A 26,666-nucleotide genomic window follows, 5' to 3' on the forward strand; every position below is an offset into this window, starting at 1 on the left:
TTGTCATTAGGAGGCGCTGAACGTTAAAATTCACTATCATTTTTGCGTCGGATTCGAAAATCTAGACTCACAGGAGAAGGATCATATTGTACCAGAGACAGCAATATCCCCTTGGAGACAAGTCGGCTGGAAGCCGATGTATTGAATCTCGACGCAATTTGAGTGTTCCATCGTCATTAGAAGGCCCTGAACGTTACAATTAACTATCATTTTTGCGTCGGATTCGAAAATCTAGACTCACAGGAGAACGACCATAAGGTGCCCGAGGCAGCAATAGACCCTTGGAGACAAGTCGGCTGAAGGACGATGTATTGGATCGCGACGCAATTTGAGTGTTCCATCGTCATTAGGAGGCCCTGAATGTTACAATTAACTATCAGTTTTCCGTCGGATTCGAAAATCTAGACTCACAGCAGACGAACCATTTGGTGCCCGAGGCAGCAATATCCCCTTGGAGACAAATCGGCAGGAGGACGATGTATTGAATCTCGACGCAATTTGAGTCTTCTATCGTCATTAAGAGGCGCTGAACGTTACAATTCACTATCATTTTTGCGTCGGATTCGAAAATCTAGGCTCACAAGAGAAAGATCATATTGTGCCCGAGACAGCAATATCCCCTTGGAGACAAGTCGGCTGGAGGACGATGTATTGAATCTCGACGCAATTTGAGTGTTCCATCGTCATTAGAAGGCCCTGAACGTTACAATTAACTATGATTTTTGCGTCGGATTCGAAAATCTAGACCACAGGGGAACGACCATAAGGTGCCCGAGGCAGCAATGGACCTTTGGAGACAAGTCGGCTGGAGGCCGATGTATTGGATCTCGACGCAATTTGAGTGTTCCATCGTCATTAGGCGGCCCTGAACGTTACAATTAACTATCATTTTGGCGTCGGATTCGTAAATCTAGACTTACAAGAGAACGACCATAATGTGCCCGAGGCAGCAAAAGACCCTTGGAGACAAGTCGGCTGGAGGACGATGTATTGGATCGCGACGCAATTTGAATGTTCCATCGTCATTAGGAGGCCCTGAATGTTACAATTAACTATCAGTTTTTCGTCGGATTCGAAAATCTAGACTCACAGCAGACGAAACATTTGGTGCCCGAGGCAGCAATATCCCCTTGGAGACAAATCGGCTGGAGGACGATGTATTGAATGCCGACGCAATTTGAGTCTTCTATCGCCATTAGGAGGCGCTGAACGTTACAATTCACTATCATTTTTGCGTCGGATTCGAAAATCTAGACTCACAGGGGAAGGATCATATTGTGCCCGAGACAGCAATATCCCCTTGGAGACAAGTCGGCTGGAGAACGATTTATTGAATCTCGACGCAATTTGAGTGTTCCATCGTCATTAGAAGGCCCTGAACGTTACAATTAACTATCATTTTTGCGTCGGATTCGATAATCTAAACTCACAGGAGAACGACCATATGGTGCCCGAGGCAGCAACAGACCCTTGGAGACAAGTCGGCTGGAGGACGATGTATTGAATCTCGACGCAATTTGAGTGTTACATCGTCATTACAAGGCCCTGAACGTTACAATTAACTACCATTTTTGCGTCGGATTCGAAAATCTAGACTCACAGTAGACGAACCATTTGGTGCCCGAGGCAGCAATATCCCCTTGGAGACAAATCGGCTGGAGGACGATGTATTGAATCCCGACGCAATTTGAGTCTTCTATTGTCATTAGGAGGCGCTGAACGTTAAAATTCACTATCATTTTTGCGTCGGATTCGAAAATCTAGACTCACAGGAGAAGGATCATATTGTACCAGAGACAGCAATATCCCCTTGGAGACAAGTCGGCTGGAGGAGGATGTATTGAATCTCGACGCAATTTGAGTGTTCCATCGTCATTAGAAGGCCCTGAACGTTACAATTAACTATCATTTTTGCGTCGGATTCGAAAATCTAGACTCACAGGAGAACGACCATAAGGTGCCCGAGGCAGCAATAGACCCTTGGAGACAAATCGGCTGAAGGACGATGTATTGGATCGCGACGCAATTTGAGTGTTCCATCGTCATTAGGAGGCCCTGAATGTTACAATTAACTATCAGTTTTTCGTCGGATTCGAAAATCTAGACTCACAGCAGACGAACCATTTGGTGCCCGAGGCAGCAATATCCCCTTGGAGACAAATCGGCAGGAGGACGATGTATTGAATCTCGACGCAATTTGAGTCTTCTATCGTCATTAAGAGGCGCTGAACGTTACAATTCACTATCATTTTTGCGTCGGATTCGAAAATCTAGGCTCACAAGAGAAAGATCATATTGTGCCCGAGACAGCAATATCCCCTTGGAGACAAGTCGGCTGGAGGACGATGTATTGAATCTCGACGCAATTTGAGTGTTCCATCGTCATTAGAAGGCCCTGAACGTTACAATTAACTATGATTTTTGCGTCGGATTCGAAAATCTAGACCACAGGGGAACGACCATAAGGTGCCCGAGGCAGCAATGGACCCTTGGAGACAAGTCGGCTGGAGGCCGATGTATTGGATCTCGACGCAATTTGAGTGTTCCATCGTCATTAGGCGGCCCTGAACGTTACAATTAACTATCATTTTGGCGTCGGATTCGTAAACCTAGACTTACAAGAGAACGACCATAAAGTGCCCGAGGCAGCAAAAGACCCTTGGAGACAAGTCGGCTGGAGGACGATGTATTGGATCGCGACGCAATTTGAATGTTCCATCGTCATTAGGAGGCCCTGAATGTTACAATTAACTATCAGTTTTTCGTCGGATTCGAAAATCTAGACTCACAGCAGACGAACCATTTGGTGCCCGAGGCAGCAATATCCCCTTGGAGACAAATCGGCTGGAGGACGATGTATTGAATGCCGACGCAATTTGAGTCTTCTATCGCCATTAGTAGGCGCTGAACGTTACAATTCACTATCATTTTTGCGTCGGATTCGAAAATCTAGACTCACAGGGGAAGGATCATATTGTGCCCGAGACAGCAATATCCCCTTGGAGACAAGTCGGCTGGAGGACGATTTATTGAATCTCGACGCAATTTGAGTGTTCCATCGTCATTAGAAGGCCCTGAACGTTACAATTAACTATCATTTTTGCGTCGGATTCGAAAATCTAGACTCACAGGAGAACGACCATAAGGTGGCCGAGGCAGCAATAGACCCTTGGAGACAAGTCGGCTGGAGGACGATGTATTGAATCTCGACGCAATTTGAGTGTTCCATCGGCATTAGGAGGCCCTGAACGTTAAAATTAACTATCATTTTTGCGTCGGATTCGATAATCTAAACTCACATGAGAACGACCATACGGTGCCCGAGGCAGCAACAGACCCTTGGAGACAAGTCGGCTGGAGGACGATGTATTGAATCTCGACGCAATTTGAGTGTTCCATCGGCATTAGGAGGCCCTGAACGTTAAAATTAACTATCATTTTTGCGTCGGATTCGAAAATCTAGACTCACAGGAGAAGGATCATATTGTGCCCGCGACAGCAATATCCCCTTGGAGACAAGTCGGCTGGAGGCCGATGTATTGAATCTCGACGCAATTTGAGTGTTCCATCGTCATTAGAAGGCCCTGAACGTTACAATTAACTATCATTTTTGCGTCGGATACGAAAATCTAGACACACAGGAGAACGACCATAAGGTGCCCGAGGCAGCAATAGACCCTTGGAGACAAGTCGGCTGGAGGACGATGTATTGGATCGCGACGCAATTTGAGTGTTCCATCGTCATTAGGAGGCCCTGAATGTTACAATTAACTATCAGTTTTTCGTCGGATTCGAAAATCTAGACTCACAGCAGACGAACCATTTGGTGCCCGAGGCAGCAATATCCCCTTGGAGACAAATCGGCTGGAGGACGATGTATTGAATCCCGACGCAATTTGAGTGTTCTATCGTCATTAGGAGGCGCTGAACGGTACAATTCACCATCATTTTTGCGTCGGATTCGAAAATCTAGACTCACAGGAGAACGACCATAAGGTGCCCGAGGCAGCAATAGACCCTTGGAGACAAGTCGGCTGGAGGCCGATGTATTGAATCTCGACGCAATTTGAGTGTTCCATCGGCATTAGGAGGCCCTGAACGATATATATAACTATCATTCTTGCGTCGGATTCGATAATCTAAACTCACAGGAGAACGACCATAAGGTGCCCGAGGCAGCAACAGACCCTTGGAGACAAGTCGGCTGGAGGCCGATGTATTGATTCTCAACGCAATTTGAGTGTTCCATCGTCATTACAAGGCCCTGAACCTTACAATTAACTATCAGTTTCGCGTCGGATTCGAAAATCTACTCACAGGAGAAGTTCATACGTTGCTCGAGACAGCAATATACCCCTTGGAGACAAATCGGCTGGAGGACGATGTATTGAATCTCGACGCAATTTGAGTCTTCTATCGTCATTAGGAGGCGCTGAACGTAACAATTCAATATCATTTTTGCGTCGGATTCGAAAATCTAGACTCACAGGAGAACGACCATAAGGTGCCCGAGGCAGCAATAGACCCTTGGAGACAAGTCGGCTGAAGGACGATGTATTGGATCGCGACGCAATTTGAGTGTTCCATCGTCATTAGGAGGCCCTGAATGTTACAATTAACTATCAGTTTTCCGTCGGATTCGAAAATCTAGACTCACAGCAGACGAACCATTTGGTGCCCGAGGCAGCAATATCCCCTTGGAGACAAATCGGCAGGAGGACGATGTATTGAATCTCGACGCAATTTGAGTCTTCTATCGTCATTAAGAGGCGCTGAACGTTACAATTCACTATCATTTTTGCGTCGGATTCGAAAATCTAGGCTCACAAGAGAAAGATCATATTGTGCCCGAGACAGCAATATCCCCTTGGAGACAAGTCGGCTGGAGGACGATGTATTGAATCTCGACGCAATTTGAGTGTTCCATCGTCATTAGAAGGCCCTGAACGTTACAATTAACTATGATTTTTGCGTCGGATTCGAAAATCTAGACCACAGGGGAACGACCATAAGGTGCCCGAGGCAGCAATGGACCTTTGGAGACAAGTCGGCTGGAGGCCGATGTATTGGATCTCGACGCAATTTGAGTGTTCCATCGTCATTAGGCGGCCCTGAACGTTACAATTAACTATCATTTTGGCGTCGGATTCGTAAATCTAGACTTACAAGAGAACGACCATAATGTGCCCGAGGCAGCAAAAGACCCTTGGAGACAAGTCAGCTGGAGGACGATGTATTGGATCGCGACGCAATTTGAATGTTCCATCGTCATTAGGAGGCCCTGAATGTTACAATTAACTATCAGTATTTCGTCGGATTCGAAAATCTAGACTCACAGCAGACGAAACATTTGGTGCCCGAGGCAGCAATATCCCCTTGGAGACAAATCGGCTGGAGGACGATGTATTGAATGCCGACGCAATTTGAGTCTTCTATCGCCATTAGGAGGCGCTGAACGTTACAATTCACTATCATTTTTGCGTCGGATTCGAAAATCTAGACTCACAGGGGAAGGATCATATTGTGCCCGAGACAGCAATATCCCCTTGGAGACAAGTCGGCTGGAGGACGATTTATTGAATCTCGACGCAATTTGAGTGTTCCATCGTCATTAGAAGGCCCTGAACGTTACAATTAACTATCATTTTTGCGTCGGATTCGATAATCTAAACTCACAGGAGAACGACCATATGGTGCCCGAGGCAGCAACAGACCCTTGGAGACAAGTCGGCTGGAGGACGATGTATTGAATCTCGACGCAATTTGAGTGTTACATCGTCATTACAAGGCCCTGAACGTTACAATTAACTACCATTTTTGCGTCGGATTCGAAAATCTAGACTCACAGTAGACGAACCATTTGGTGCCCGAGGCAACAATATCCCCTTGGAGACAAATCGGCTGGAGGACGATGTATTGAATCCCGACGCAATTTGAGTCTTCTATTGTCATTAGGAGGCGCTGAACGTTAAAATTCACTATCATTTTTGCGTCGGATTCGAAAATCTAGACTCACAGGAGAAGGATCATATTGTACCAGAGACAGCAATATCCCCTTGGAGACAAGTCGGCTGGAGGAGGATGTATTGAATCTCGACGCAATTTGAGTGTTCCATCGTCATTAGAAGGCCCTGAACGTTACAATTAACTATCATTTTTGCGTCGGATTCGAAAATCTAGACTCACAGGAGAACGACCATAAGGTGCCCGAGGCAGCAATAGACCCTTGGAGACAAATCGGCTGAAGGACGATGTATTGGATCGCGACGCAATTTGAGTGTTCCATCGTCATTAGGAGGCCCTGAATGTTACAATTAACTATCAGTTTTTCGTCGGATTCGAAAATCTAGACTCACAGCAGACGAACCATTTGGTGCCCGAGGCAGCAATATCCCCTTGGAGACAAATCGGCAGGAGGACGATGTATTGAATCTCGACGCAATTTGAGTCTTCTATCGTCATTAAGAGGCGCTGAACGTTACAATTCACTATCATTTTTGCGTCGGATTCGAAAATCTAGGCTCACAAGAGAAAGATCATATTGTGCCCGAGACAGCAATATCCCCTTGGAGACAAGTCGGCTGGAGGACGATGTATTGAATCTCGACGCAATTTGAGTGTTCCATCGTCATTAGAAGGCCCTGAACGTTACAATTAACTATGATTTTTGCGTCGGATTCGAAAATCTAGGCCATAGGGGAACGACCATAAGGTGCCCGAGGCAGCAATGGACCCTTGGAGACAAGTCGGCTGGAGGCCGATGTATTGGATCTCGACGCAATTTGAGTGTTCCATCGTCATTAGGCGGCCCTGAACGTTACAATTAACTATCATTTTGGCGTCGGATTCGTAAACCTAGACTTACAAGAGAACGACCATAAAGTGCCCGAGGCAGCAAAAGACCCTTGGAGACAAGTCGGCTGGAGGACGATGTATTGGATCGCGACGCAATTTGAATGTTCCATCGTCATTAGGAGGCCCTGAATGTTACAATTAACTATCAGTTTTTCGTCGGATTCGAAAATCTAGACTCACAGCAGACGAACCATTTGGTGCCCGAGGCAGCAATATCCCCTTGGAGACAAATCGGCTGGAGGACGATGAATTGAATGCCGACGCAATTTGAGTCTTCTATCGCCATTAGTAGGCGCTGAACGTTACAATTCACTATCATTTTTGCGTCGGATTCGAAAATCTAGACTCACAGGGGAAGGATCATATTGTGCCCGAGACAGCAATATCCCCTTGGAGACAAGTCGGCTGGAGGACGATTTATTGAATCTCGACGCAATTTGAGTGTTCCATCGTCATTAGAAGGCCCTGAACGTTACAATTAACTATCATTTTTGCGTCGGATTCGAAAATCTAGACTCACAGGAGAACGACCATAAGGTGGCCGAGGCAGCAATAGACCCTTGGAGACAAGTCGGCTGGAGGACGATGTATTGAATCTCGACGCAATTTGAGTGTTCCATCGGCATTAGGAGGCCCTGAACGTTAAAATTAACTATTATTTTTGCGTCGGATTCGATAATCTAAACTCACATGAGAACGACCATACGGTGCCCGAGGCAGCAACAGACCCTTGGAGACAAGTCGGCTGGAGGACGATGTATTGAATCTCGACGCAATTTGAGTGTTCCATCGGCATTAGGAGGCCCTGAACGTTAAAATTAACTATCATTTTTGCGTCGGATTCGAAAATCTAGACTCACAGGAGAAGGATCATATTGTGCCCGCGACAGCAATATCCCCTTGGAGACAAGTCGGCTGGAGGCCGATGTATTGAATCTCGACGCAATTTGAGTGTTCCATCGTCATTAGAAGGCCCTGAACGTTACAATTAACTATCATTTTTGCGTCGGATACGAAAATCTAGACACACAGGAGAACGACCATAAGGTGCCCGAGGCAGCAATAGACCCTTGGAGGCAAGTCGGCTGGAGGACGATGTATTGGATCGCGACGCAATTTGAGTGTTCCATCGTCATTAGGAGGCCCTGAATGTTACAATTAACTATCAGTTTTTCGTCGGATTCGAAAATCTAGACTCACAGCAGACGAACCATTTGGTGCCCGAGGCAGCAATATCCCCTTGGAGACAAATCGGCTGGAGGACGATGTATTGAATCCCGACGCAATTTGAGTGTTCTATCGTCATTAGGAGGCGCTGAACGGTACAATTCACCATCATTTTTGCGTCGGATTCGAAAATCTAGACTCACAGGAGAACGACCATAAGGTGCCCGAGGCAGCAATAGACCCTTGGAGACAAGTCGGCTGGAGGCCGATGTATTGAATCTCGACGCAATTTGAGTGTTCCATCGGCATTAGCAGGCCCTGAACGTTATAATTAACTATCATTCTTGCGTCGGATTCGATAATCTAAACTCACAGGAGAACGACCATAAGGTGCCCGAGGCAGCAACAGACCCTTGGAGACAAGTCGGCTGGAGGCCGATGTATTGATTCTCAACGCAATTTGAGTGTTCCATCGTCATTACAAGGCCCTGAACCTTACAATTAACTATCAGTTTCGCGTCGGATTCGAAAATCAACTCACAGGAGAAGTTCATACGTTGCTCGAGACAGCAATATACCCCTTGGAGACAAATCGGCTGGAGGACGATGTATTGAATCTCGACGCAATTTGAGTCTTCTATCGTCATTAGGAGGCGCTGAACGTAACAATTCAATATCATTTTTGCGTCGGATTCGAAAATCTAGGCTCACAAGAGAAAGATCATATTGTGCCCGAGACAGCAATATCCCCTTGGAGACAAGTCGGCTGGAGGACGATGTATTGAATCTCGACGCAATTTGAGTGTTCCATCGTCATTAGAAGGCCCTGAACGTTACAATTAACTATCATTTTTGCGTCGGATTCGAAAATCTAGGCTCACAAGAGAAAGATCATATTGTGCCCGAGACAGCAATATCCCCTTGGAGACAAGTCGGCTGGAGGACGATGTATTGAATCTCGACGCAATTTGAGTGTTCCATCGTCATTAGAAGGCCCTGAACGTTACAATTAACTATCATTTTGGCGTCGGATTCGTAAATCTAGACTTACAAGAGAACGACCATAAAGTGCCCGAGGCAGCAAAAGACCCTTGGAGACAAGTCGGCTGGAGGACGATGTATTGGATCGCGACGCAATTTGAATGTTCCATCGTCATTAGGAGGCCCTGAATGTTACAATTAACTATCAGTTTTTCGTCGGATTCGAAAATCTAGACTCACAGCAGACGAACCATTTGGTGCCCGAGGCAGCAATATCCCCTTGGAGACAAATCAGCTGGAGGACGATGTATTGAAATCCGACGCAATTTGAGTGTTCTATCGTCATTAGGAGGCGCTGAACGTTACAATTCACCATCATTTTTGCGTCGGATTCGAAAATCTAGACTCACAGGAGAACGACCATAAGGTGCCCGAGGCAGCAATAGACCCTTGGAGACAAGTCGGCTGGAGGCCGATGTATTGAATCTCGACGCAATTTGAGTGTTCCATCGGCATTAGGAGGCCCTGAACGTTAAAATTAACTATCATTCTTGCGTCGGATTCGATAATCTAAACTCACAGGAGAACGACCATAAGGTGCCCGAGGCAGCAACAGACCCTTGGAGACAAGTCGGCTGGAGGCCGATGTATTGAATCTCGACGCAATTTGAGTGTTCCATCGTCATTACAAGGCCCTGAACCTTACAATTAACTATCAGTTTCGCGTCGGATTCGAAAATCTACTCACAGGAGAAGTTCATACGTTGCTCGAGACAGCAATATACCCCTTGGAGACAAATCGGCTGGAGGACGATGTATTGAATCTCGACGCAATTTGAGTCTTCTATCGTCATTAGGAGGCGCTGAACGTAACAATTCACTATCATTTTTGCGTCGGATTCGAAAATCTAGACTCACAGGAGAAAGATCATATTGTGCCCGAGACAGCAATATCCCCTTGGAGACAAGTCGGCTGGAGGACGATGTATTGAATCTCGACGCAATTCGAGTGTTCCATCGTCATTAGAAGGCCCTGAACGTTACAATTAACTATGATTTTTGCGTCGGATTCGAAAATCTAGACTCACAGGAGAACGACCATAAGGTGCCCGAGGCAGCAATAGACCCTTGGAGACAAGTCGGCTGGAGGCCGATGTATTGGATCTCCACGCAATTTGAGTGTTCCATCGTCATTAGAAGGCCCTGAACGTTACAATTAACTATCATTTTTGCGTCGGATACGAAAATCTAGACTCACAGGAGAACGACAATAAGGTGCCCGAGGCAGCAATAGACCCTTGGAGACAAGTCGGCTGGAGGACGATGTATTGAATCTCGACGCAATTTGAGAGATCCATCGTCATTAGGCGGCCCTGAACGTTACAATTAACAATCATTTTGGCGTCGGATTCGTAAATCTAGACTTACAAGAGAACGACCATATAGTGTCCGAGGCAGCATTAGACCCTTGGAGACAAGTCGGCTGGAGGACGATGTATTGGATTGCGACGCAATTTGAGTGTTCCATCGTCATTAGGAGGCCCTGAATGTTACAATTAACTATCAGTTTTTCGTCGGATTCGAAAATCTAGACTCACAGCAGACGAACCATTTGGTGCCCGAGGCAACAATATCCCCTTGGAGACAAATCGGCTGGAGGACGATGTATTGAATCCCGACGCAATTTGAGTCTTCTATCGTCATTAGGAGGCGCTGAACGTTACAATTCACTATCATTTTTGCGTCGGATTCGAAAATCTAGACTCACAGGAGAACGACCATAAGGTGCCCGAGGCAGCAATAGACCCTTGGAGACAAGTCGGCTGGAGGCCGATGTATTGAATCTCGACGCAATTTGAGTGTTCCATCGGCATTAGGAGGCCCTGAACGTTAAAATTAACTATCATTCTTGCGTCGGATTCGATAATCTAAACTCACAGGAGAACGACCATAAGGTGCCCGAGGCAGCAACAGACCCTTGGAGAGAAGTCGGCTGGAGGCCGATGTATTGAATCTCGACGCAATTTGAGTGTTCCATCGGCATTAGGAGGCCCTGAACGTTAAAATTAACTATCATTTTTGCGTCGGATTCGATAATCTAAACTCACAGGAGAACGAACATAAGGTGCCCGAGGCAGCAATAGACCCTTGGTGACAAGTCGGCTGGAGGCCGATGTATTGAATCTCGACGCAATTTGAGTGTTCCATCGTCATTAGAAGGCCCTGAACGTTACAATTAACTATCATTTTGGCGTCGGATTCGTAAATCTAGACTTACAAGAGAACGACCATAAAGTGCCCGAGGCAGCAAAAGACCCTTGGAGACAAGTCGGCTGGAGGACGATGTATTGGATCGCGACGCAATTTGAATGTTCCATCGTCATTAGGAGGCCCTGAATGTTACAATTAACTATCAGTTTTTCGTCGGATTCGAAAATCTAGACTCACAGCAGACGAACCATTTGGTGCCCGAGGCAGCAATATCCCCTTGGAGACAAATCGGCTGGAGGACGATGTATTGAATGCCGACGCAATTTGAGTCTTCTATCGCCATTAGGAGGCGCTGAACGTTACAATTCAATATCATTTTTGCGTCGGATTCGAAAATGTAGACTCACAGGGGAAGGATCATATTGTGCCCGAGACAGCAATATCCCCTTGGAGACAAGTCGGCTGGAGGACGATGTATTGAATCTCGACGCAATTTGAGTGTTCCATCGTCATTAGAAGGCCCTGAACGTTACAATTAACTATGATTTTTGCGTCGGATTCGAAAATCTAGACCACAGGGGAACGACCATACGGTGCCCGAGGCAGCAATGGACCCTTGGAGACAAGTCGGCTGGAGGCCGATGTATTGGATCTCGAAGCAATTTGAGTGTTCCATCGTCATTAGGCGGCCCTGAACGTTACAATTAACTATCATTTTGGCGTCGGATTCGTAAATCTAGACTTACAAGAGAACGACCATAAAGTGCCCGAGGCAGCAAAAGACCCTTGGGTACAAGTCGGCTGGAGGACGATGTATTGGATCGCTACGCAATTTGAATGTTCCATCGTCATTAGGAGGCCCTGAATGTTACAATTAACTATCAGTTTTTCGTCGGATTCGAAAATCTAGACTCACAGCAGACGAACCATTTGGTGCCCGAGGTAGCAATATCCCCTTGGAGACAAATCGGCTGGAGGACGATGTATTGAATGGCGACGCAATTTGAGTCTTCTATCGCCATTAGGAGGCGCTGAACGTTACAATTCACTATCATTTTTGCGTCGGATTCGAAAATCTAGACTCACAGGGGAAGGACCATATTGTGCACGAGACAGCAATATCCCCTTGGAGACAAGTCGGCTGGAGGACGATTTATTGAATCTCGACGCAATTTGAGTGTTCCATCGTCATTAGAAGGCCCTGAACGTTACAATTAACTATTATTTTTGCGTCGGATTCGAAAATCTAGACTCACAGGAGAACGACCATAAGGTGCCCGAAGCAGCAATAGACCCTTGGAGACAAGTCGGCTGGAGGCTGATGTATTGAATCTCGACGCAATTTGAGTGTTCCATCGGCATTAGGAGGCCCTGAACGTTAAAATTAACTATCATTTTTGCGTCGGATTCGATAATCTAAACTCACGGGAGAACGACCATACGGTGCCCGAGGCAGCAACAGACCCTTGGAGACAAGTCGGCTGGAGGACGATGTATTGAATCTCGACGCAATTTGAGTGTTCCATCGTCATTACAAGGCCTGAACGTTACAATTAACTATCATTTTTGCGTCGGATTCGAAAATCTAGACTCACAGCAGACGAACCATTTGGTGCCCGAGGCAGCAATATCCCCTTGGAGACAAATCGGCTGGAGGACGATGTATTGAATCCCGACCCAATTTGAGTCTTCTATTGTCATTAGGAGGCGCTGAACGTTACAATTCACTATCATTTTTGCGTCGGATTCGAAAATCTAGACTCACAGGAGAAGGATCATATTGTACCCGAGACAGCAATATCCCCTTGGAGACAAGTCGGCTGGAGGACGATGTATTGAATCTCGACGCAATTTGAGTGTTCCATCGTCATTAGAAGGCCCTGAACGTTACAATTAACTATCATTTTTGCGTCGGATTCGAAAATCTAGACTCACAGGAGAACGACCATAAAGTGGCCGAGGCAGCAATAGACCCTTGGAGACAAGTCGGCTGGAGGCCGATGTATTGCATCACGACGCAATTTGAGTGTTCCATCGGCATTAGGAGGCCCTGAACTTTAAAATTAACTATCATTTTTGCGTCGGATTCGATAATCTAAACTCACAGGAGAACGACCATACGGTGCCCGAGGCAGCAACAGACCCTTGGAGACAAGTCGGCTGGAGGACGATGTATTGAATCTCGACGCAATTTGAGTGTTCCATCGGCATTAGGAGGCCCTGAACGTTAAAATTAACTATCATTTTTGCGTCGGATTCGAAAATCTAGACTCACAGGAGAAGGATCATATTGTGCCCGAGACAGCAATATACCCCTTGGAGACAAGTCGGCTGGAGGCCGATGTATTGAATCTCGACGCAATTTGAGTGTTCCATCGTCATTAGAAGGCCCTGAACGTTACAATTAACTATCAGTTTTTCGTCGGATTCGAAAATCTAGACTCACAGCAGACAAACCCTTTGGTGCCCGAGGCAGCAATATCCCCTTGGAGACAAATCGGCTGGAGGACTATGTATTGAATCCCGACGCAATTTGAGTGTTCTATCGTCATTAGGAGGCGCTGAACGTAACAATTCACTATCATTTTTGCGTCGGATTCGAAAATCTAGACTCACAGGAGAAAGATCATATTGTGCCCGAGACAGCAATATCCGCTTGGAGAGAAGTCGGCTGGAGGACGATGTATTGAATCTCGACGCAATTCGAGTGTTCCATCGTCATTAGAAGGCCCTGAACGTTACAATTAACTATGATTTTTGCGTCGGATTCGAAAATCTAGACTCACAGGAGAACGACCATAAGGTGCCCGAGGTAGCAATAGACCCTTGGAGACAAGTCGGCTGGAGCCCGATGTATTGGATCTCGACGCAATTTGAGTGTTCCATCGTCATTAGAAGGCCCTGAACGTTACAATTAACTATCATTTTTGCGTCGGATACGAAAATCTAGACTCACAGGAGAACGACAATAAGGTGCCCGAGGCAGCAATAGACCCTTGGAGACAAGTCGGCTGGAGGACGATGTATTGAATCTCGACGCAATTTGAGAGATCCATCGTCATTAGGCGGCCCTGAACGTTACAATTAACTATCATTTTGGCGTCGGATTCGTAAATCTAGACTTACAAGAGAACGACCATATAGTGTCCGAGGCAGCATTAGACCCTTGGAGACAAGTCGGCTGGAGGACGATGTATTGGATTGCGACGCAATTTGAGTGTTCCATCGTCATTAGGAGGCCCTGAATGTTACAATTAACTATCAGTTTTTCGTCGGATTCGACAATCTAGACTCACAGCAGACGAACCATTTGGTGCCCGAGGCAACAATATCCCCTTGGAGACAAATCGGCTGGAGGACGATGTATTGAATCCCGACGCAATTTGAGTCTTCTATCGTCATTAGGAGGCGCTGAACGTTACAATTCACTATCATTTTTGCGTCGGATTCGAAAATCTAGACTCACAGTAGAACGACCATAAGGTGCCCGAGGCAGCAATAGACCCTTGGAGACAAGTCGGCTGGAGGCCGATGTATTGAATCTCGACGCAATTTGAGTGTTCCATCGGCATTAGGAGGCCCTGAACGTTAAAATTAACTATCATTCTTGCGTCGGATTCGATAATCTAAACTCACAGGAGAACGACCATAAGGTGCCCGAGGCAGCAACAGACCCTTGGAGAGAAGTCGGCTGGAGGCCGATGTATTGAATCTCGACGCAATTTGAGTGTTCCATCGGCATTAGGAGGCCCTGAACGTTACAATTAACTATCATTTTTGCGTCGGATTCGATAATCTAAACTCACAGGAGAACGAACATAAGGTGCCCGAGGCAGCAATAGACCCTTGGTGACAAGTCGGCTGGAGGCCGATGTATTGAATCTCGACGCAATTTGAGTGTTCCATCGTCATTGGAAGGCCCTGAACGTTACAATTAACTATCATTTTTGCGTCGGATACGAAAATCTAGACTCACAGGAGAACGACCATAAGGTGCCTGAGGCAGCAATAGACCCTTGGAGACAAGTCCGCTGGAGGACGATGTATTGAATCTCGACGCAATTTGAGAGTTCCATCATCATTAGGCGGTCCTGAACGTTACAATTAACTATCATTTTGGCGTCGGATTCGATAATCTAAACTCACAGGGGAACGACCGTAAAGTGCCCGCGGCAGCATTAGACCCTTGGAGACAAGTCGGCTGGAGGACGATGTATTGGATCGCGACGCAATTTGAGTGTTCCATCGTCATTAGGATGTCCTGAATGTTACAATTAACTATCAGTTTTTCGTCGGATTCGAAAATCTAACCTCACAGGAGAACTACCATAAGGTGCCCGAGGCAGTAATAGACCGTTGGAGACAAGTCGGCTGGAGGCCGATGTATTGAATCTCGACGCAATTTGAGTGTTCCATCGTCATTACAAGGCCCTGAACTTTACAATTAACTATCATTTTTGCGTCGGATTCGAAAATCTAGACTCACAGGAGAACGACCATAAGGTGCCCGAGGCAGCAATAGACCCTTGGAGACAAGTCGGCTGGAGGCCGATGTATTGAATCTCGACGCAATTTGAGAGTTCCATCGTCATTAGGCGGCCCTGAACGTTACAATAAACTATCATTTTGGCGTCGGATTCGTAAATCTAGACTTACAAGAGAACGACCATAAAGTGCCCGAGGCAGCATTAGACCCTTGGAGACAAGTCGGCTGGAGGGCGATGTATTGGATCGCGACGCAATTTGAGTGTTTCATCGTCATTAGGAGGCCCTGAATGTTACAATTAACTATCAGTTTTTCGTCGGATTCGAAAATCTAAACTCACAGCAGACGAACCATTTGGTGCACGAGGCAGCAATATCCCCTTGGAGACAAATCGGCTGGAGGACGATGTATTGAATGCCGACGCAATTTGAGTCTTCTATCGTCATTAGGCGGCGCTGAACGTTACAATTCACTATCATTTTTGCGTCGGTTTCGAAAATCTAGACTCACAGGAGAAGGATCATATTGTGCCCGTGACAGAAATATCCCCTTGGAGACAAGTCGGCTGGAGGACGATGTATTGAATCTCGACGCAATTTGAGAGTTCCATCATCATTAGGCGGTCCTGAGCGTTACAATTAACCATCATTTTGGCGTCGGATTCGATAATCTAAACTCACAGGGGAACGACCATAAAGTGCCCGCGGCAGCATTAGACCCTTGGAGACAAGTCGGCTGGAGGACGATGTATTGGATCGCAACGCAATTTGAGTGTTCCATCGTCATTAGGAGGCATTGAACGTTACAATTCACTATCATTTTTGCGTCGGATTCGAAAATCTAGACTCACAGGAGAAAGATCATATTGTGCCCGAGACAGCAATATCCCCTTGGAGACAAGCCGGCTGGAGGACGATGTATTGAATCTCGACGCAATTCGAGTGTTCCATCGTCATTAAAAGGCCCTGAACGTTACAATTAACTATGATTTTTGCGTCGGATTCGAAAATCTAGACTCACAGGAGAACGACCATAAGGTGCCCGAGGCAGCAATAGACCCTTGGAGACAAGTCGGCTGGAGGCCGATGTATTGGATCTCGACGCAATTTGAGTGTTCCATCGTCATTAGAAGGCCCCGAACGTTAGAATTAATTATCATTTTTGCGTCGGATACGAAAATCTAGACTCACAGGAGAACGACAATAAGGTGCCCGAGGCAGCAATAGACCCTTGGAGACAAGTCGGCTGGAGGACGATGTATTGAATCTCGAAGCAATTTGAGAGTTCCATCGTCATTAGGCGGCCCTGAACGTTACAACTAACTATCATTTTGGCGTCGGATTCGTAAATCTAGACTTACAAGAGAACGACCATAAAGTGCCCGAGGCAGCATTAGACCCTTGGAGACAAGTCGGCTGGAGGACGATGTATTGAATCTCGACGCAATTTGAGTGTTCCATCGGCATTAGGAGGCCCTGAACGTTAAAATTAACTATCATTTTTGCGTCGGATTCGATAATCTAAACTCACAGGAGAACGACCATACGGTGCCCGAGGCAGCAACAGACCCTTGGAGACAAGTCGGCTGGAGGACGATGTATTGAATCTCGACGCAATTTGAGTGTTCCATCGGCATTAGGAGGCCCTGAACGTTAAAATTAACTATCATTTTTGCGTCGGATTCGAAAATCTAGACTCACAGGAGAAGGATCATATTGTGCCCGAGACAGCAATATCCCCTTGGAGACAAGTCGGCTGGAGGACGATCTATTGAATCTCGACGCAATTTGAGTGTTCCATCGTCATTAGAAGGCCCTGAACGTTACAATTAACTATCATTTTTGCGTCGGATACGAAAATCTAGACACACAGGAGAACGACCATAAGGTGCCCGAGGCAGCAATAGACCCTTGGAGACAAGTCGGCTGGAAGACGATGTATTGGATCTCGACGCAATTTGAGTGTTCCATCGTAATTAGAAGGCCCCGAACGTTACAATTAACTATCATTTTTGCGTCGGATTCGAAAATCTAGACTCACAGGAGAACGACCATAAGGTGCCCGAGGCAGCAATAGACCCTTGGTTACAAGTCGGCTGGAGGCCGATGTATTGAATCTCGACGCAATTTTAGTGTTCCATCGTCATTAGAAGGCTTTGAACTTTACAATTAACTATCATTTTTGCGTCGGATACGAAAATCTAGACTCACAGGAGAACGACAATAAGGTGCCCGAGGCAGCAATAGACCCTTGGAGACAAGTCTGCTGGAGGACGATGTATTGAATCTCGAAGCAATTTGAGAGTTCCATCGTCATTAGGCGGCCCTGAACGTTACAACTAACTATCATTTTGGCGTCGGATTCGTAAATCTAGACTTACAAGAGAACGACCATAAAGTGCCCGAGGCAGCATTAGACCCTTGGAGACAAGTCGGCTGGAGGACGATGTATTGGATCGCGACGCAATTTGAGTGTTCCATCGTCATTAGGAGGCCCTGAATGTTACAATTAACTATCAGTTTTTCGTCGGATTCGAAAATCTAGACTCACAGCAGACGAACCATTTGGTGCCCGAGGCAGCAATATCCCCTTGGAGACAAATCGGCTGGAGGACGATGTATTGAATGCCGACGCAATTTGAGTCTTCTATCGTCATTAGGAGGCGCTCAACGTTACAATTCACTATCATTTTTGCGTCGGATTCGAAAATCTAGACTCACAGGAGAAGGATCATATTGTGCCCGAGACAGCAATATCCCCTTGGAGACAAGTCGGCTGGAGGACGATGTATTGGATCGCGACGCAATTTGAGTCTTCTATCGTCATTAGGAGGCGCTGAACGTTACAATTCACTATCATTTTTGCGTCGGATTCGAAAATCTAGACTCACAGGAGAAGGAACATGTGGTGCCCGAGGCAGCGATATCCCCTTGGAGACAAGTCGGCTGGAGGCCGATGTATTGAATCTCGACGCAATTTGAGTGTTCCATCGTCATTAGAAGGCCCTGAACGTTACAATTAACTATCATTTTTGCGTCGGATACGAAAATCTAGACACACAGGAGAACGACCATAAGGTGCCCGAGGCAGCAATAGACCCTTGGAGACAAGTCGGCTGGAAGACGATGTATTGAATCTCGACGCAATTTGAGAGTTCCAACGTCATTAGGCGGACCTGAACGTTACAATTAACTATCATTTTGGCGTCGGATTCGATAATCTAAACTCACAGGAGAACGACCATACGGTGCCCGAGGCAGCAACAGACCCTTGGAGACAAGTCGGCTGGAGGACGATGTATTGGATCTCGACGCAATTTGAGTGTTCCATCGTCATTACAAGGCCCTGAACGTTACAATTAACTATCATTTTTGCGTCGGATTCGAAAATCTAGACTCACAGGAGAACGACCATAAGGTGCCCTAGGCAGCAATAGACCCTTGGTGGCAAGTCGGCTGGAGGACGATGTATTGGATCGCGACGCAATTTGAGTGTTCCATCGTTATTAGGAGGCCCTGAATGTTACAATTAACTATCAGTTTTTCGTCGGTTTCGAAAATCTAGACTCACAGGAGAAGGATCATATTGTGCCCGATACAGCAATATCCCCTTGGAGACAAGTCGGATGGAGGACGATGTATTGAATCTCGACGCAATTTGAGTGTTCCATCGTCATTAGAAGGCCCTGAACGTTACAATTAACTATCATTTTTGCGTCGGATTCGAAAATCTAGACTCACAGTAGAACGACCATAAGGTGCCCGAGGCAGCAATAGACCCTTGGAGACAAGTCGGCTGGAGGACGATGTATTGGATCGCGACACAATTTGAGTCTTCTATCGTCATTAGGAGGCGCTGAACGTTATAATTCACTATCATTTTTGCGTCGGAATCGAAAATCTAGACTCACAGGAGAAGGACCATGTGGTGCCCGAGGCAGCGATATCCCCTTGGAGACAAGTCGGCTGGAGGCCGATGAATTGAATCTCGACGCAATTTGAGAGTTTCATCGGCATTAGGAGGCCCTGAACGTTAAAATTAACTATCATTTTTGCGTCGGATTCGATAATCTTAACTCACAGGAGAACGACTATAAGGTGCTCGAGGCAGCAATAGACCCTTGGAGACAAGTCGGCTGGAGGACGATGTATTGAATCTCGACGCAATTTGAGAGTTCCATTATCATTAGGCGGCCCTGAACGTTACAATTAACTATCATTTTGGCGTCGGATTCGTAAATCTAGACTTACAACAGAACGACCATAAAGTGCCCGCGGCAGCATTAGACCCTTGGAGACAAGTCGGCTGGAGGACGATGTATTGGATCGCGACGCAATTTGGGTGTTCCATCGTCATTAGGAGACCCTGAATGTTACAATTAACTATCATTTTTGCGTCGGATTGGAAAATCTAGACTCACAGGAGAAGGACCATGTGGTCATTAGGTCATTAGGAGGCGCTGAACGTTACAATTCACTATCATTTTTGCGTCGGATTCGAAAATCTAGACTCACAGGAGAAGGACCATGTGGTGCCCGAGGCAGCGATATCCCCTTGGAGACAAGTCGGCTGGAGGCCGATGTATTGAATCTCGATGCAATTTGAGTGTTCCATCGTCATTAGAAGGCCCTGAACGTTACAATTAACTATGATTTTTGCGTCGGATTCGAAAATCTAGACTCACAGGAGAACGACCATAAGGTGCCCGAGGCAGCAATAGACCCTTGGAGACAAGTCGGCTGGAGGCCGATGTATTGGATCTCGACGCAATTTGAGTGTTCCATCGTCATTAGAAGGCCCCGAACGTTACAATTAATTATCATTTTATCGTCGGATACGAAAATCTAGACTCACAGGAGAACGACAATAAGGTGCCCGAGGCAGCAATAGACTCTTGGAGACAAGTCGGCTGGAGGACGATGTATTGAATCTCGAAGCAATTTGAGAGTTCTATCGTCATTAGGCGGCCCTGAACGTTACAACTAACTATCATTTTGGCGTCGGATTCGTTAATCTAGACTTACAAGAGAACGACCATAAAGTGCCCGAGGCAGCATTAGACCCTTGGAGACAAGTCGGCTGGAGGACGATGTATTGGATCGCGACGCAATTTGAGTGTTCCATCGTCATTAGGAGGCCCTGAATGTTACAATTAACTATCAGTTTTTCGTCGGATTCGAAAATCTAGACTCACAGCAGACGAACCATTTGGTGCCCGAGGCAGCAATATCCCCTTGAAGACAAATCGGATGGAGGACGATGTATTGAATGCCGACGCAATTTGAGTCTTCTATCGTCATTAGGAGGCTCTCAACGTTACAATTCACTATCATTTTTGCGTCGGATTCGAAAATCTAGACTCACAGGAGAAGGATCATATTGTGCCCGAGACAGCAATATCCCCTTGGAGACAAGTCGGCTGGAGGACGATGTATTGAATCTCGACGCAATTTGAGTGTTCCATCGTCATTAGAAGGCCCTGAACGTTACAATTAACTATCATTTTTGCGTCCGATTCGAAAATCTAGACTCACAGGAGAACGACCATAAGGTGCCCGAGGCAGCAATAGACCCTTGGAGACAAGTCGGCTGGAGGCCGATGTATTGAATCTCGACGCAATTTGAGTGTTCCATCGGCATTAGGAGGCCCTGAACGTTAAAATTAACTATCATTTTTGCGTTGGATTCGATAATCTAAACTCACAGGAGAACGACCATACGGTGCCCGAGGCAGCAACAGACCCTTGGAGACAAGTCGGCTGGAGGACGATGTATTGAATCTCGACGCAATTTGAGTGTTCCATCGGCATTAGGAGGCCCTGAACGTTAAAATTAACTATCATTTTTGTGACGGATTCGAAAATCTAGACTCACAGGAGAAGGATCATATTGTGCCCGAGACAGCAATATCCCCTTGGAGACAAGTCGGCTGGAGGCCGATGTATTGAATCTCGACGCAATTTGAGTGTTCCATCGTCATTAGAAGGCCCTGAACGTTACAATTAACTATCATTTTTGCGTCGGATTCGAAAATCTAGACTCACAGGAGAAGTACCATGTGGTCATTAGGTCATTAGGAGACGCTGAACGTTACAATTCACTATCATTTTTGCGTCGGATTCGAAAATCTAGACTCACAGGAGAAGGACCATGTGGTGCCCGAGGCAGCGATATCCCCTTGGAGACAAGTCGGCTGGAGGCCGATGTATTGAATCTCGATGCAATTTGAGTGTTCCATCGTCATTAGAAGGCCCTGAACGTTACAATTAACTATGATTTTTGCGTCGGATTCGAAAATCTAGACTCACAGGAGAACGACCATAAGGTGCCCGAGGCAGCAATAGACACTTGGAGACAAGTCGGCTGGAAGACGATGTATTGCATCTTGACGCAATTTTAGTGTTCCATCGTCATTAGAAGGCTTTGAACTTTACAATTAACTATCATTTTTGCGTCGGATACGAAAATCTAGACTCACAGGAGAACGACAATAAGGTGCCCGAGGCAGCAATAGACCCTTGGAGACAAGTCGGCTGGAGGACGATGTATTGAATCTCGAAGCAATTTGAGAGTTCCATCGTCATTAGGCGGCCCTGAACGTTACAACTAACTATCATTTTGGCGTCGGATTCGTAAATCTAGACTTACAAGAGAACGACCATAAAGTGCCCGAGGCAGCATTAGACCCTTGGAGACAAGTCGGCTGGAGGACGATGTATTGGATCGCGACGCAATTTGAGTGTTCCATCGTCATTAGGAGGCCCTGAATGTTACAATTAACTATCAGTTTTTCGTCGGATTCGAAAATCTAGACTCACAGCAGACGAACCATTTGGTGCCCGAGGCAGCAATATCCCCTTGGAGACAAATCGGCTGGAGGACGATGTATTGAATGCCGACGCAATTTGAGTCTTCTATCGTCATTAGGAGGCGCTCAACGTTACAATTCACTATCATTTTTGCGTCGGATTCGAAAATCTAGACTCACAGGAGAAGGATCATATTGTGCCCGAGACAGCAATATCCCCTTGGAGACAAGTCGGCTGGAGGACGATGTATTGGATCGAGACGCAATTTGAGTCTTCTATCGTCATTAGGAGGCGCTGAACGTTACAATTCACTATCATTTTTGCGTCGGATTCGAAAATCTAGACTCACAGGAGAAGGAACATGTGGTGCCCGAGGCAGCGATATCCCCTTGGAGACAAGTCGGCTGGAAGACGATGTATTGAATCTCGACGCAATTTGAGAGTTCCAACGTCATTAGGCGGACCTGAACGTTACACTTAACTATCATTTTGGCACCGGATTCGATAATCTAAACTCACAGGAGAACGACCATACGGTGCCCGAGGCAGCAACAGACCCTTGGAGACAAGTCGGCTGGAGGACGATGTATTGGATCTCGACGCAATTTGAGTGTTCCATCGTCATTACAAGGCCCTGAACGTTACAATTAACTATCATTTTTGCGTCGGATTCGAAAATCTAGACTCACAGGAGAACGACCATAAGGTGCCCTAGGCAGCAATAGACCCTTGGTGGCAAGTCGGCTGGAGGACGATGTATTGGATCGCGACGCAATTTGAGTGTTCCATCGTCATTAGGAGGCCCTGAATGTTACAATTAACTATCAGTTTTTCGTCGGTTTCGAAAATCTAGACCCACAGCAGACGAACCATTTGGTGCCCGATGCAGCAATATCCCCTTGGAGACAAATCGGCTGGAGGACGATGTATTGAATCCCGACGCAATTTGAATCTTCTATCGTCATTAGGAGGCGCTGAACGTTACAATTCACTATCATTTTTGCGTCGGATTCGAAAATCTAGACTCACAGGAGAAGGAACATATTGTGCCCGAGACAGCAATATCCCCTTGGAGACAAGTCGGCTGGAGGACGATGTATTGAATCTCGACGCAATTTGAGTGTTCCATCGTCATTAGAAGGCCCTGAACGTTACAATTAACTATCATTTTTGCGTCGGATTCGAAAATCTAGACTCACAGTAGAACGACCATAAGGTGCCCGAGGCAGCAATAGACCCTTGGAGACAAGTCGGCTGGAGGACGATGTATTGGATCGCGACGCAATTTGAGTCTTCTATCGTCATTAGGAGGCGCTGAACGTTATAATTCACTATCATTTTTGCGTCGGATTCGAAAATCTAGACTCACAGGAGAAGGACCATGTGGTGCCCGAGGCAGCGATATCCCCTTGGAGAAAAGTCGGCTGGAGGCCGATGTATTGAATCTCGACGCAATTTGAGAGTTCCATCGGCATTAGGAGGCCCTGAACGTTAAAATTAACTATCATTTTTGCGTCGGATTCGATAATCTTAACTCACAGGAGAACGACTATAAGGTGCTCGAGGCAGCAATAGACCCTTGGAGACAAGTCGGCTGGAGGACGATGTATTGAATCTCGACGCAATTTGAGAGTTCCATTATCATTAGGCGGCCCTGAACGTTACAATTAACTATCATTTTGGCGTCGGATTCGTAAATCTAGACTTACAAGAGAACGACCATAAAGTGCCCGCGGCAGCATTAGACCCTTGGAGACAAGTCGGCTGGAGGACGATGTATTGGATCGCGACGCAATTTGGGTGTTCCATCGTCATTAGGAGGCCCTGAATGTTACAATTAACTATCATTTTTGCGTCGGATTGGAAAATCTAGACTCACAGGAGAAGGACCATGTGGTCATTAGGTCATTAGGAGGCGCTGAACGTTACAATTCACTATCATTTTTGCGTCGGATTCGAAAATCTAGACTCACAGGAGAAGGACCATGTGGTGCCCGAGGCAGCGATATCCCCTTGGAGACAAGTCGGCTGGAGGCCGATGTATTGAATCTCGATGCAATTTGAGTGTTCCATCGTCATTAGAAGGCCCTGAACGTTACAATTTACTATGATTTTTGCGTCGGATTCGAAAATCTAGACTCACAGGAGAACGACCATAAGGTGCCCGAGGCAGCAATAGACCCTTGGAGACAAGTCGGCTGGAGGCCGATGTATTGGATCTCGACGCAATTTGAGTGTTCCATCGTCATTAGAAGGCCCCGAACGTTACAATTAATTATCATTTTATCGTCGGATACGAAAATCTAGACTCACAGGAGAACGACAATAAGTTGCCCGAGGCAGCAATAGACCCTTGGAAACAAGTCGGCTGGAGGACGATGTATTGAATCTCGAAGCAATTTGAGAGTTCTATCGTCATTAGGCGGCCCTGAACGTTACAACTAACTATCATTTTGGCGTCGGATTCGTAAATCTAGACTTACAAGAGAACGACCATAAAGTGCCCGAGGCAGCATTAGACCCTTGGAGACAAGTCGGCTGGAGGCCGATGTATTGGATCTCGACGCAATTTGAGTGTTCCATCGTCATTAGGAGGCCCTGAATGTTACAATTAACTATCAGTTTTTCGTCGGATTCGAAAATCTAGACTCACAGCAGACGAACCATTTGGTGCCCGAGGCAGCAATATCCCCTTGGAGACAAATCGGCTGGAGGACGATGTATTGAATGCCGACGCAATTTGAGTCTTTTATCGTCATTAGGAGGCGCTGAACGTTACAATTCACTATCATTTTTGCGTCGGATTCGAAAATCTAGACTCACAGGAGAAGGATCATATTGTGCCCGAGACAGCAATATCCCCTTGGAGACAAGTCGGCTCGAGGCCGATGTATTGAATCTCGACGCAATTTGAGTGTTCCATCGGCATTAGGAGGCCCTGAACGTTAAAATTAACTATCATTTTTGCGTCGGATTCGAAAATCTAGACTCACAGGAGAAGGATCATATTGTGCCCGAGACAGCAATATCCCCTTGGAGACAAGTCGGCTGGAGGACGATCTATTGAATCTCGACGCAATTTGAGTGTTCCATCGTCATTAGAAGGCCCTGAACGTTACAATTAACTATCATTTTTGCGTCGGATACGAAAATCTAGACACACAGGAGAACGACCATAAGGTGCCCGAGGCAGCAATAGACCCTTGGAGACAAGTCGGCTGGAAGACGATGTATTGGATCTCGACGCAATTTGAGTGTTCCATCGTAATTAGAAGGCCCCGAACGTTACAATTAACTATCATTTTTGCGTCGGATTCGAAAATCTAGACTCACAGGAGAACGACCATAAGGTGCCCGAGGCAGCAATAGACCCTTGGTTACAAGTCGGCTGGAGGCCGATGTATTGAATCTCGACGCAATTTTAGTGTTCCATCGTCATTAGAAGGCTTTGAACTTTACAATTAACTATCATTTTTGCGTCGGATACGAAAATCTAGACTCACAGGAGAACGACAATAAGGTGCCCGAGGCAGCAATAGACCCTTGGAGACAAGTCTGCTGGAGGACGATGTATTGAATCTCGAAGCAATTTGAGAGTTCCATCGTCATTAGGCGGCCCTGAACGTTACAACTAACTATCATTTTGGCGTCGGATTCGTAAATCTAGACTTACAAGAGAACGACCATAAAGTGCCCGAGGCAGCATTAGACCCTTGGAGACAAGTCGGCTGGAGGACGATGTATTGGATCGCGACGCAATTTGAGTGTTCCATCGTCATTAGAAGGCCCTGAACGTTACAATTAACTATCATTTTTGCGTCGGATACGAAAATCTAGACACACAGGAGAACGACCATAAGGTGCCCGAGGCAGCAATAGACCCTTGGAGACAAGTCGGCTGGAAGACGATGTATTGAATCTCGACGCAATTTGAGAGTTCCAACGTCATTAGGCGGACCTGAACGTTACAATTAACTATCATTTTGGCGTCGGATTCGATAATCTAAACTCACAGGAGAACGACCATACGGTGCCCGAGGCAGCAACAGACCCTTGGAGACAAGTCGGCTGGAGGACGATGTATTGGATCTCGACGCAATTTGAGTGTTCCATCGTCATTACAAGGCCCTGAACGTTACAATTAACTATCATTTTTG

The sequence above is a fragment of the Schistocerca serialis genome, chromosome 10 (assembly GCF_023864345.2).
Source record: "Schistocerca serialis cubense isolate TAMUIC-IGC-003099 chromosome 10, iqSchSeri2.2, whole genome shotgun sequence".
Classification (NCBI taxonomy): Eukaryota; Metazoa; Arthropoda; class Insecta; order Orthoptera; family Acrididae; genus Schistocerca; species Schistocerca serialis.